The following is a 12,356-nucleotide window of genomic DNA, read 5'->3' as shown; positions in this document are numbered from 1 at the left end:
GGCTAGGGTGAAACATGGCTTCCCCCAAAAATATTACAGTGGGATCCCATCCCTTTCTTGAAGAAATCATACATTAATACATAGAGAAAGAAGATAGAGAGAGGAAGGAGGAGGTGTCCCTTTCTCATTTCAGTGGAGGCCTCTTATGAAGCTATATCCCTACTATCATAGAGTCTTTTCGGCTGTTTGAGGTGGTTTATTTATACATAAATTGACTTAAGTCAATTCTGCCATTAAAATGCCTTCGACACCGACTTATAAAAGCATATTACAGGCCGTCTTTACATAAATATGTCCATACTCCTCGTTAAACACCCAACTTCCGACCTGTCAATATTTCAAAACTCTATGTATAGTGCTATCAGTGCATCATGCCATGGGATTTCAATTCATTTAAAACAATCGAAGTAGCGGGCATTTCATTAACTCTTAGGCCCCCTTTATTACAACCCCTTTTATGAATTTCATCATAGTGCCACAGGCACAGACCAAGGGTTCATATTAAAGCGCTTAAGGCCTTGACTTGTTGTGCGGGGGCCTTTTTATTTATAACACATAAGTCCCTCATCGGTCGATTTCCTGGACCCGAAATCTTTGTAAATCATAGCTTATGAAATATTGCATCCGGGGCCCTTCATTATCGCATCGCAATGACCGATAAGCCTGAAACTAGGAACCCCCAATCGCCGATCACCGATAACATGGTGATGTCATTACTGACATCATCACTACCATGTGTCACCCTATGAGTGGTTCCATGTGGCACCGAGAAACAATGCCCATAGGACCCCTAAAAATGCCAAAAACAAGTGACACGTTTCCACCCACCACATCATCATTCGTATGTGCCACATCATTGCTGACGTCAGATGCCATGTCAGCTCGGTGGACCAGTCAAAGGCCGCCACATGGCCCCTTGAAGGAGAGAGAAAGGGGAGGCTCCCATCTTGGTTTTTCCATGATTTTCTTTGTTAACACTTCCCATCCCTTCCCCGATGGTGCAACAATATATCGGAATTCGGGACTGCGCTATGCCGATAACCTTACCCGTGTGCACCAAGGATCTTGCCGATGGACGATTGCGACATATGCTCCGCCCGCACCCGTCAACTACTGATATGTGATATCGAAGATCAGCGGATCGCTGACTTTCATTCCGCCAATGCTCCTTATTCATCAGCAAGCTCAATTTGTGGTTGCGATAAGCCTTTTGAGTCCCGATTGCAATTTACCTCCACACTTCGCCATTTTCTTTGTTTTATGAGTTTTTAAAAGGAATTCTTCAATAGGGTCTAAATTTTGATCCAAGAACCCTTTTTTAGGCTTCTATATACCCCCAAAAATATTTTCCTAAGCACCACACAATGGAGAGGGTCTGATTTAGCATTGATAGCCTTTGTGGTTTGAAAAATGTCTTTAACCTCACTGCTGTTAGGCACTTGAGGCAATTGATAACTTGTGGAGTAGTGAGTGACAACATTGGCTCCTACTAGGGACAGTGCCTTGCTTGCAAGGTGCTGAGAACCTGCAGACGAGACTCCTTCACCAATGGGCATGGAGTCAGTAATAAATGCATCTTTGTAATCAACAAAATCTCCATGAGACTTTCCTCCTCAATCTAGAATGCAGAAATAAAAATTCTAACAACTGAAAAGTAAATGCTCAGCTAGTGAGCTTATTTATGTACAATCCTACTTATGCACAATACTTAATGCAACTAAGTATGTTCAATTTTCTAATAGAATCAGGCCAACATAAGCGTACTAGACCATATGCCTTCATACTGTTGAAAAAAATAAATTAAAACATGCACGCAACATGAAAAATCTACAAATATGGAACCTGATACATGCTCTTGAAATGACCTCTGTTGCTGGCTTATGAATAGGTTCATGTATTCAGCCACAGGGTCATGAAATAGAAAAGGAATGTTTGCAGTAGCCTCTTCTTCACATACATACTGTTGGCCGATGTCTTTTTGGTTATGGCAGCTACAAACACCCTTCAACTCCTGAAATTCAGTCTTTCCAAGAAAAAATGTTTGCTGCTCTTTAACTACACATTTTGCAATGGGACTGCTGTCTTGGAAATCTATAACACACTCTTCACTGTCAGAAATATAAGAGTCATAAATTGGAGGGTCTGTTGAGAAGTCCCGGCAGAAATATTTCCGCAACAATTCATCTTTGGGCTCTTCTTGAAAAACTTGTTGTTGGGAGATTTCTCCCCACTTACTGGTAAACAACTCCTTCTACACCTCCATGACCATTTCCTCCTCCTCTGAATCATATGAATCATAGATAGGAGGAGGTCCTTGATCCTGCTCTTCATGTGAAAGATATGCATCATGGAATGAAGCCTCTTTGCTGACCTCCTGATGGGCCTCTTCTTCTTGTTCAACTTCCCATAACTGGGATTATGTAGCTCTGCCTCACTAGATTCTCCATCAGAGTCGTATTCAACTGAAGCATGGGAAACATCAGAGTAAACTGAATAAGCCTTTTGAGGGTTTATTTGCAGCTCAAATGTGTTTCCTTCTTCTCTTTCTTTCTCATGAGGTGATGCTTCTTGATGTGAGTGTATATCTTTTTGGAATGAGCTCTCACATACACCTTCAGTAGGGTCATCAACCTCGGGACTGATTTCATCATTACAAAAGTTGCAGCAATCTTCAAACATAACATTCGGTAATAAAATGTCTTGTAATATTGATGGAATGTTGTATGGAAACATTTCAAGGAAGATATTCTGCCATGAGGTAGTGTTTTAAATCAAATACTATCACCCCCCTCTAAAGACAGTTTGAAAAACTTCATTTGTACATCTTCAAGAAGAATACCTTGTTGCTTCATGCATTCATGGAATTCTTTGAGGTGCTGGTCAGGTCTTTTCTTTGAGTTCCCACTGAATTTAGGAAAATAGCTATCCAACTCATGAAATGAAGGAACATGATTAGGATAACTAACAATGGAAGAGAAATCCAGTGGGACAAATTAATTGGCTAGGAATGCAGGAAGGTTCATCTTGAAAACCTCCCTATGTGATTGATTTCAACTTTGAAATCAGGGAGAGTTTTCAACTGCTATATCATCGGAGTGAGTATGGGGTTGCCTGAAATTCAGGATGATCAAAATAGAGATATGGATAGTGGATTCGCCAAGGTGAGAGATCTTCAACCCACACTTCCTATGCTCACCTAACAGAGGAAATGAAATGCTTTGTTGTACCTAGGGAAAAATATTCTAATCCGTTCCCCGACAATGGCGCCAGAAATATGTTGTAGCTAAATATTGCACCTGTAGCACAAGTGCAGTAAGAGGCAAGGAAATCTCCCTAGAGATAGCCTATGGGTTGATTGTAGACCAGTGCCTAGGACATATTAAATAGAGGAGTGCTAGTAAGGTTATATGTGAGGGGTTTGCGGCACTCCAATTGTCATGTAAAAGGTAATAGGAGGGGCTTGGTTCAATTAGATTTCAAAGAGGTAGATTCAAGCCAACTGATGGATCCAAATGTTGGGGGTATATGGGCAATCTCAAAGAGAAATGGTTTCTTCTTCTGGTGGCCGACACAAGGAAATTAGATAGCTTAAAACTGAAGTCGTAGGAATGATGGGGAGGAGGAAAGGAAGGAGGGAATAGATGCATAGGGCTGTAACAAATAGAATCCTAAACAACAATGTTCCAACAGAAGTGGAATCCAATGGATAGGGTTGTAAACAACACATAATCCTAAACTACGGTTCTCCAATAGAAATATGAAAGAGGGAGGAGATGGAGTGACAAAAATAGTGAATAACTTATTGAGCTTTCAAGCCTATGACGCGGGTACCTCTATAACCAAATAGTGCGAGAAAGGCGGTGCTCATACATGTACTACATGCTATTAAATTACCAACTAAATCTATAATACACACATGCACTATTCTCTATTTAGCAGCCAAGGTAAATCCATGAACCAAGGAGAAACCAACAATCTCATTACACTATTTCAGAGAAGGAAAAACAAATTATGAAATGAGCTTAAAAAAGTGAGAATTTACTGCACATTAGTCATGTTAGGAATCAACAGGAAAATACCATTTAACTCAAAGGGTCCAATAACCAGTCCACACACTCAACAATGATACTAGTGAAACCCCCATGAATAAGAAAATTAGAATTGAAATGGCATCACAGAGCTTAGCCCTCGCGGGTCAGAATATATGGAAACAACCCTAGAACCTGAGCTCGAACATAGTCTTGCATCTGCCTATTTATAAGAAGAAGGGGAAGGTTTTACAATCATGACACAGTAGAAAATATCCCTGGCCAGAGTCTCAGCTGTCAAATCAACTAGTAGTCTCGGCCAAGGTGAAACATGGTTTCCCCAAAAAAGATTACAATGGGATCCCATCCCTTTCTTGAAGAAATCAGACATTAATACACAGAGAAAGAAGATAGAGAGAGGAAGGAGGAGGTGTTCTTTCATCATTTCAGTGGAGACCTCTTGTCAATCCACGTCCTTGTTGTCATAGACTCTTTTTGACTATTTGAGGCGGTTCATTTATACATCAACCAACTTAAGTCAATTCTTCCATTAAAATGCCCTTGGTGCCAACTTATAGAAGCATATTGCATTCCGTATTTACATAAATCTGCCCATACTCCTCGTTAAATGCCTAGCTACCAATCCATCAATCTTTCAAAACTCTCTATACAGTGCTATCAGTGCATCATAGTGTGGGATTTCAATTCATTTAAAACAGTCAAATAGGCGGGCATTTAATCAAGTCTTAGGCCACCTTTATTACAACCCCTCTTATGACTTTCCTCACAGGGCCACAGGCGGAGACGGGGGTTCATCTTAAAAGTTCTTAAGGCCTTGACTTGTTGTACATGGGAATTTTCCTTTATAACGCATAAGTCCCTTATCGGCCGATTTCCTAGACCCGAAATATTTGTAAATCACAGCCTATGAAATATAGCATCCGGTGCCCTTCCTTATCGCATTGCAATCGCCGATAAGCCCAAAACAAGGAACTGTCAATCACCAATAACTTGGTGATTTCATTGTTGACATAATCACTGGCACATGTCACACTGTGAGTGGTGCCATGTGGCACCCAGAAACAATCCCGACGGGACCCCTAAAAATGCCAAAAATGAGTGATACGTGTCCATCCACAATATCATCATCTGTACGTGCCACGTCATTGCTGACGTCAGCTGCCATGTTAGCTCAGTGGACCAATCAGAGGGCACCACATGGCCCCCTAGAGGAGAGAGAAAGGGGAGGCTCCCACCTTGGTTTTTCGATGATTTTATGTGTTAACACTTTCCAGCCCTTCCCTTACGGTGCAACAATATATCGACGTTTGGGACTACGATATGCTGATAACCTTAGCCGTGTGCCCCAAGGATCCTACTGATGTTTGATTGCGATATATGCTCCACCCTGACCCATCGAATGCCGATATGTGATATCAGCGATTGAAGGATCACTAACTTTCATTCCGCCAATGCTCCTTACCTGCTAGTAAGCTCGATTTGTGATTGTGATAAGCCTCCCGGGCCCCGATTGTGATATACCTCCACACTTAGCCATTTTCCTTGTTTTCTGAGTTTTTCAAAGAAATTCTTCAATAGGCTCTAACTTTTGATCCAAGAACCCTTTTTTGGACTTCTATATACCCCCAGAAATATTTTTCCGAGAAATATTTGGCTTTGATAGCCTATATGGCTTGAAAAATGTCTTTAATCTCACAACTATTAGGCACTTGAGGAAACTGATAAATTGTGGAGCAGTGAGTGACAACATAATCCATGGAGATAGATTCCCAAGGTCGACTAGGAGTAGGTAGAGGAGTATATAGGCCTTACTTCTTAATGGTTGGTTTGGCAATGGTGCAGGCGGTGCAAGATCTAATGTACTTGCCAACATCCTGACGAATTTTTGGCCAATAAAAGTACTTCTATAGTACCGCCACTGTTTTCTCTACTTCGAAATGTCCAGTAACCCGACTGTAGTGCACCTCCAAAGTCATCTTGGCACACTCTCTTGAAGGAACACAAATGTGTCCCAAGTGGTGATGAGCCTCAATATTGCAAAAGAATGCTGCAAATACTAAGGCTACCAACTTTAATTATCAACTTGAGGTTCGTACAAACTTAAGAGGTATCATCACTATATGTGTAACATACAATGTGTCCTTCCTTTGATGTCATGATGTAATGGAGTGAATGTAATAAAATCAGATCCTAAACTGATTGCAGGAAATGAAATGCTCAAAATGGAAACCTTAACCTATTGCAAGAGAGAAAATACAAGGAAAGAAACCTATTCTAATTGCATAAAGTAAATCTCATGAACTAAATGTCAATCGTTACATTTCAAAGCTTTTAGGTCCATTAACAAAGTTCATTCGATGTGGAAATCATCATTGTATTACCTGTTTCATAAATATGTCCATTAGCCCAAATTGCTGAAATGTTTTGCATGGGTAAAGAAGCAGGTCCTAGGTGGTGTTTAGTCTTCCCTAATCATTGATTTAGAGCTTAGGGGTTTTTATTCAACCCTAAGGGACAATAACCAAGATTCTTGAGAAAATTTGGACAAGTATATATATGTTGGAAGGATACTACAGGAGATCCTGTAGTTATTATAGGAAACTGCAGATTTACTACAAGAGACTATAATTCACGGAATGACTATGAAAATCAAATCCAAATTGGATGGGACAAATTTTGTTATTGATTTGGATGTCTTAGGTCTCCATTCCAAGTGGAATCACTCAAAAAGACCTCCGTTAACCTATTGGGCCACTAATTTGTCATTATTATTATCACTTTTTAACACCTATTTCATCCATTTCTACCATTCTTGATCACATCATTTATCATAATTTATCATATAGTTCCATTTTCTAATTATTTATGCTCTTATGGATAAATCCTATTTTTTCTCCTTTATTTTTAATATATTGAAGACTATTATGCATTATTTTTCCAATGATTGTTTATTAATATTACTCATGATTTTAGCCTCTAAGATATTTTCCAGATTGCAAATTTGATCTCCAGCTCATAATCAAATATTCCAACTCAGAAATTCAATGGAATAAAAATTGATAGTTTTTCATTGGATGTTTTGGATAAATTAAGGAGAATATTGAAAATTCGAGACATGGGTTTTGTGAAGAACATATCAAATTAGTTTTCTAATGGGCAGGTTTCCAAAATTCGGTCAATATTAAGAGAAATGCAAGGTTCTTCGAAGACGATTTTCTCATATTTGCTGTTGTGGCTGTTTTCCAAATTCTCCCAATCGCAATACCAGATTCGACTTGTTCCAACTGAATCATGATGGGAATATATTTCATATCTAATCTTGTTTATTAAGATTATGTAATCAATCCAAAATTGTAATGAAAATAATTTTGTGATCAACTTTGTTGTAACTTCTCTTTTCTCTCTATGTATTTCAATGAAAACAAAGATCAAAGGGAGGAGGATAATGGGAGGATAATGAGGGGATAATTATTAGATAGGATGTTGGAGATGAGATGAGAGATGGGAGGTGAACAATTTTTGAATTGGAGGCAAAGCTAAGAACTTCAATTTTATGTAATTATTTTTCTCATATGTTTTAATCAAGGAAGCTATCCATTGAGTTCTACATCCGTTATCTGTAATCTGATCTGAGTTGTTTCTCAAGGCGTAACTAAGTCTTGGGCAATTGGGCCCACTACCTTGGACGAGGTGCTACCTTGAGCATCTAAAGTAGTTTAATTATGTGTTTGCTTATTTGAATTTCAATCATTTTTCTTTAAATTATATTTCCTTTCATTTAACTAATTTGTTGTTTATTGCATCTTCCAAATTTGCTATTTCATCCAATTTCTAGATTTCATTTAATTTACTGCTCTAGATTAGCATTTGAATTATGTTGGGTACAATAGATTAAATTTCTAATTCAGAAATGTGTGGTTTAATTTAGAAATGATTCAAGTTGTGTGATTAACAAAATTGTTTTTCCTGTCATTTACTTTCTTATTTTTAATTTTAGTTTTATTATTCAAGTCTTACATTTTATTTCTTGTTGAATGAGATTGATAGTATAGAACACAATCATATAGAAACAGTGTTAGCTATTGGTATTGTTATGCATATATTTTTCCGATTTAATTGAAAAAAAAAGATGCTCCTCAGGTTGATAATTAATGTCTAGGTGATTATTTGTTTTATTTATTTATCAAGCAATTAATTTTACCCAACATTTTGGCCTCGTTTCCAGCGAGGAAGTCAAATTTCACTACCACACTAATATCTGGTTGTAGATGCATACCTGACTTCGTGAGAGCTGGATATTGAAGACGGAAAGTAAGAACCTACGTGCACATCCTGGGAAACCAATGATGGGTCTACCCTCAGTAGTCAGGCTTAGGTCATATAGCATGCATTGATAGAAGTAGGAATTTTAGAGGTAGAATTTTGAAAAAAAATATAAAAATTCCACTCAAGTGGTGATGTAAGCACCACCCATTTCACTAACCAATTGGCAGGAACATTTGAAGGAGAAGCCTCAAAGAAACACATGAAGAACATCTTCTAGTATGGTAAGAAATGATCACATTGCTACTTTTGAATTCCCTATCAGAGATCTAGGAGTGACACAAATGCACATCATTCCTCCATTTGCTCTACCAAATTTTCATGGTTTGGAAAATGAAGATCCGTACATTCTTATTTGAGTTTGAAGTACTTTGTAGAGGATATGATTATTGTACTAATGATCAAAGGTTGAAATTTTTTCCTCTTACTCTAAAAGGAGCAACTCTCCGATGGTTCATGAGCCTTGGTGGGAACAACATTCAAACATGGGAAGTCATGAAGAATGTATTCTTGAAGAAGTACCAAGACTATTGCATGGCTAGTGAAGATATTTTCAGTATGATAAAAGGGAAAGACGAAATCTTGGAGGACTATGTAGAGCGATTTAAATACAACTTTCAAAAGTCAAAGCATAAGTATTTGGAAAAAGAGATCTTAAAAACACTCCTTCTTAAAGGAATCAAAGATGAATTTTTAGAACTCTTAAATCTAATGGAAAAAGGTGATGTTTTTCAGTTATCATATGATGATGTTTGTAAATTATGCATAAGGTATTCAAGAGGAATCTCCAAGGCTGGTAAGAATTCTAGAGAAGTTTCTTCTTTCTTTTCCAAATCTACTACAAGAACAGGAGACATAAGAGCTGAAATCAATGTTTTATTTGAAAATTTTAAATATGATTTTATTAGCTCTCTAAATTCACAATTGCATGTTTTGCAGGTTGAGAAAAATCAGGCAGAATTTGATGAAGTGTTTTGCCCTCATTACTGAAAGGAGCATCCCATAGATAGTCACTCTTCCTTATCTAGGATGGAAGTAGCATATCAAAGAGATGGGGAAGCTGCAACAAGGTCAAAACCATGGAAACCATGGCCTACATGTATGGTTCAAAACACTTCCTCTCCATTTTCTTACTTGCATAATCCATTATGGAATACTCCTGTGTTAGGGAAACCATGTCAATCTCAACATAACCCTCACCAATCTTGTCTACAAGTTTGGCATGGTTCATCTTATGATTACATGGATACTCTCCCACATATTGTAGCACAAAAACATCATCCTTATTATTTTCTAGATTTTCAACAACATCTTGCTTGTCTATCAAAGCCATCCACACAACCCAATCAACTACATCATCAAAATGCTCCATGCCCTACATAATTTCCTGCTCAACTCATTCCACACCCTCACCATAATAAATCAGTACAACATGCTTATAGTGTTGAACTGCAAAATTTACCTACCCTTCCCACCCATTCTATCTCACATGCACCATTGCAGAAAACTTAAATTGAGATTGGGAATGCTTCAAATCCAAAAATTGTGGAAGTTATGGAGGAAAATGAGGTTTCTTCTAGTCTGCATCAACAAGTCGTTTTAAAAACTCAAGAACTTCATGATATGAAAACCATGGGAAATCAAGAAAGTAAATGATATATTGAAGATTGGTTTCACTCCATCATTTGTCTGCAACATCACTCCATACTTCGACAATTTTTGACACCATCTTTTCAAGGGAAGTTGGCTTCTCATACCCTATTATTTATTAACATGCATTTTTCAAATTTGTGTATGTACATACTTAAGGCCTTATTTCGAAAATGGCTCCATTGGAAGTACTCTTATACATAAGAATATTAATTTTTCAAAGCAGAGTAGGTTAGTGTAGAAAATAAAATAAATAAGGACATAAATAAATACATTTTTTATTATTATGTAAAAATAGTTGTTTTTGTTGCAACATGCTGTGGAAATCAACATCGATGATAAATGTTTTAATTTATTTGTGTATGTAGATGTATTATATTAAAAATAACAGTTCTACAAACAATCATATTCATTTTTATCACCAATTTTGAAAAATTGCTTGAATATCATATTTTTTGGCTTGCGGGCTTGATGAAAGTTTTGAAAACATAGTCGAGACAGTCATGTTTTGAGGGGCCAAATGAGACTATTTTTAAAACATATTTCTATGATATATTTACCTATGAATATAGTTTACAAGGCAATTTTAATCACTCAATTTCGATATCGTATGAGGAAGTTATGACCAAAATACTGACTGTCTATCGTAAATATGCACTTTTAAAACTCTGTTTTTCCAACTATTCACTTGTGTATTTGACCCATCAATTATTATTTTCTTAAAAATACGTTTCTATTGGAGATAAATAGATAAATATACTTTAATCTCCAATTTGAATCATTTGAATCCGTTATCAACCGAAAAAATTATGTTTAAAATATCAACTGTTGGTCTAAGTTGGGGAATCGAAAATGACTTTGTTATGCAGGTTGTTCTAAGTAAAATTGACATATCATATCATGGAATTTTCGAAACCTATTTCTATTGGTGATATAAATTTTAAGTAGCTCTCATTTGGATTTGTAATCACTCAAATAAGACGAAAAACAAAGGAGTTATGATTAAAACGTAGCTGGTTAGTATGGTCGACCACTGCTCTCCCGCAGGTGAGAAATAAATTTTTCCTTGTTTGAACTACTTGTTATTTTTTTCATATGTTTTGGATTATGAGAGCCCGATCACCTCTCTTTTTCCACAATTTCAGGTTTTATTGCAGGTAGACACTTTTAAACACACACATGGGCAGCAAGAGAATCTAAAGGATAAAACATGAGAATACATTTTTATTAACAAATGATATACATTTATAGTACATGGTTTTACCATTGGGTTCCACATCCCAAGGTCTGTTGGACTCCTTTTGTCTATTCGGCTTCCACACTAACCCATTGAGGATTAGGTTTCCAACATTCCCCCCCTTAATCCGAAGGGTTATGTATGAGTCCAAGAAGAGAGCTGTAATACAAAATGTGCAAAAATGCATGGCAGCACTAGGCTGAATGTGCTCTCTGAAATGTTGGTATAAAGGGTGGTGGTTTAAGGATGACCAACAACACTGGAATGCTTAGTGCAGTTCCCAGAACCCTTCCAAAATTGGCAAGAAGCTAAAGTCTTTTGCTAGAGGAAGTGCTCCTATTGTTTTGAAGAGGGAAACCTTCAACTATGAAAGGGAGGTCTCACCCCGCATAAAAGGGAGAACTTCAACCTAAAAAGGGAAGTCTCAACCTGTGATGGTTTAAGGATGACCAACAACTCTGGAATGCTTAATGCAATTCCTGGAACTCTTCCAAATCTAGTAAGAAGATGAAGTCTTCTGCTAGAGGAAGTGTCCTCAATTTCGTTCCTAGAATACTTCCGAAACTGGCAAGAAGCTGAAGTCTTCTGCTAGAGGAAGTGTCCCAGATTATCAACTGAAGGCATGCTCAAGGGCATCTTTGTCTCTAGTTACAACTCTGAAACTGGTGTGGCAGGTTGTGGCTTAAGCTCGCTTGGTGTGGCTTTGAAGCTTGTAGATGACCATCATTTCCTCCCCTGTCAGATACAAGGTGAGATGATGGAGAAAACTCAACTGCAAGACTGTTCAATACTCTAGAACAAGTTCTGACATGTGATTCAAATATCTTCTTAGCTGTTGATACCCATTGCCAAGAAGCGATCCATCCAAGATTAATCTTTGTTCTTGCAGGACATTTGTTTCTGAAGCATCTATGTGAAGAATGGGTGGTTTTATGATAGTGCTTACATGGATGAAGATCAAAACAATGATCTTTCAGATGGCCAAATCAGTCATAGTGTTGGCATTTCACAATCTATTGTTGTTGTTGTGGAAGAGGAGTAGAATCTGGAATAGCTGGAGGTGAACTATCATGAGGAGCAGGTGAATTGTCATGAAT

This window comes from Pinus tabuliformis, chromosome J (assembly GCF_031772625.1).
Source record: "Pinus tabuliformis cultivar Carrire ecotype Pingquan chromosome J, CPIR1, whole genome shotgun sequence".
In the NCBI taxonomy this organism is placed as follows: domain Eukaryota; kingdom Viridiplantae; phylum Streptophyta; class Pinopsida; order Pinales; family Pinaceae; genus Pinus; species Pinus tabuliformis.
This window is presented reverse-complemented; position numbering follows the sequence as displayed.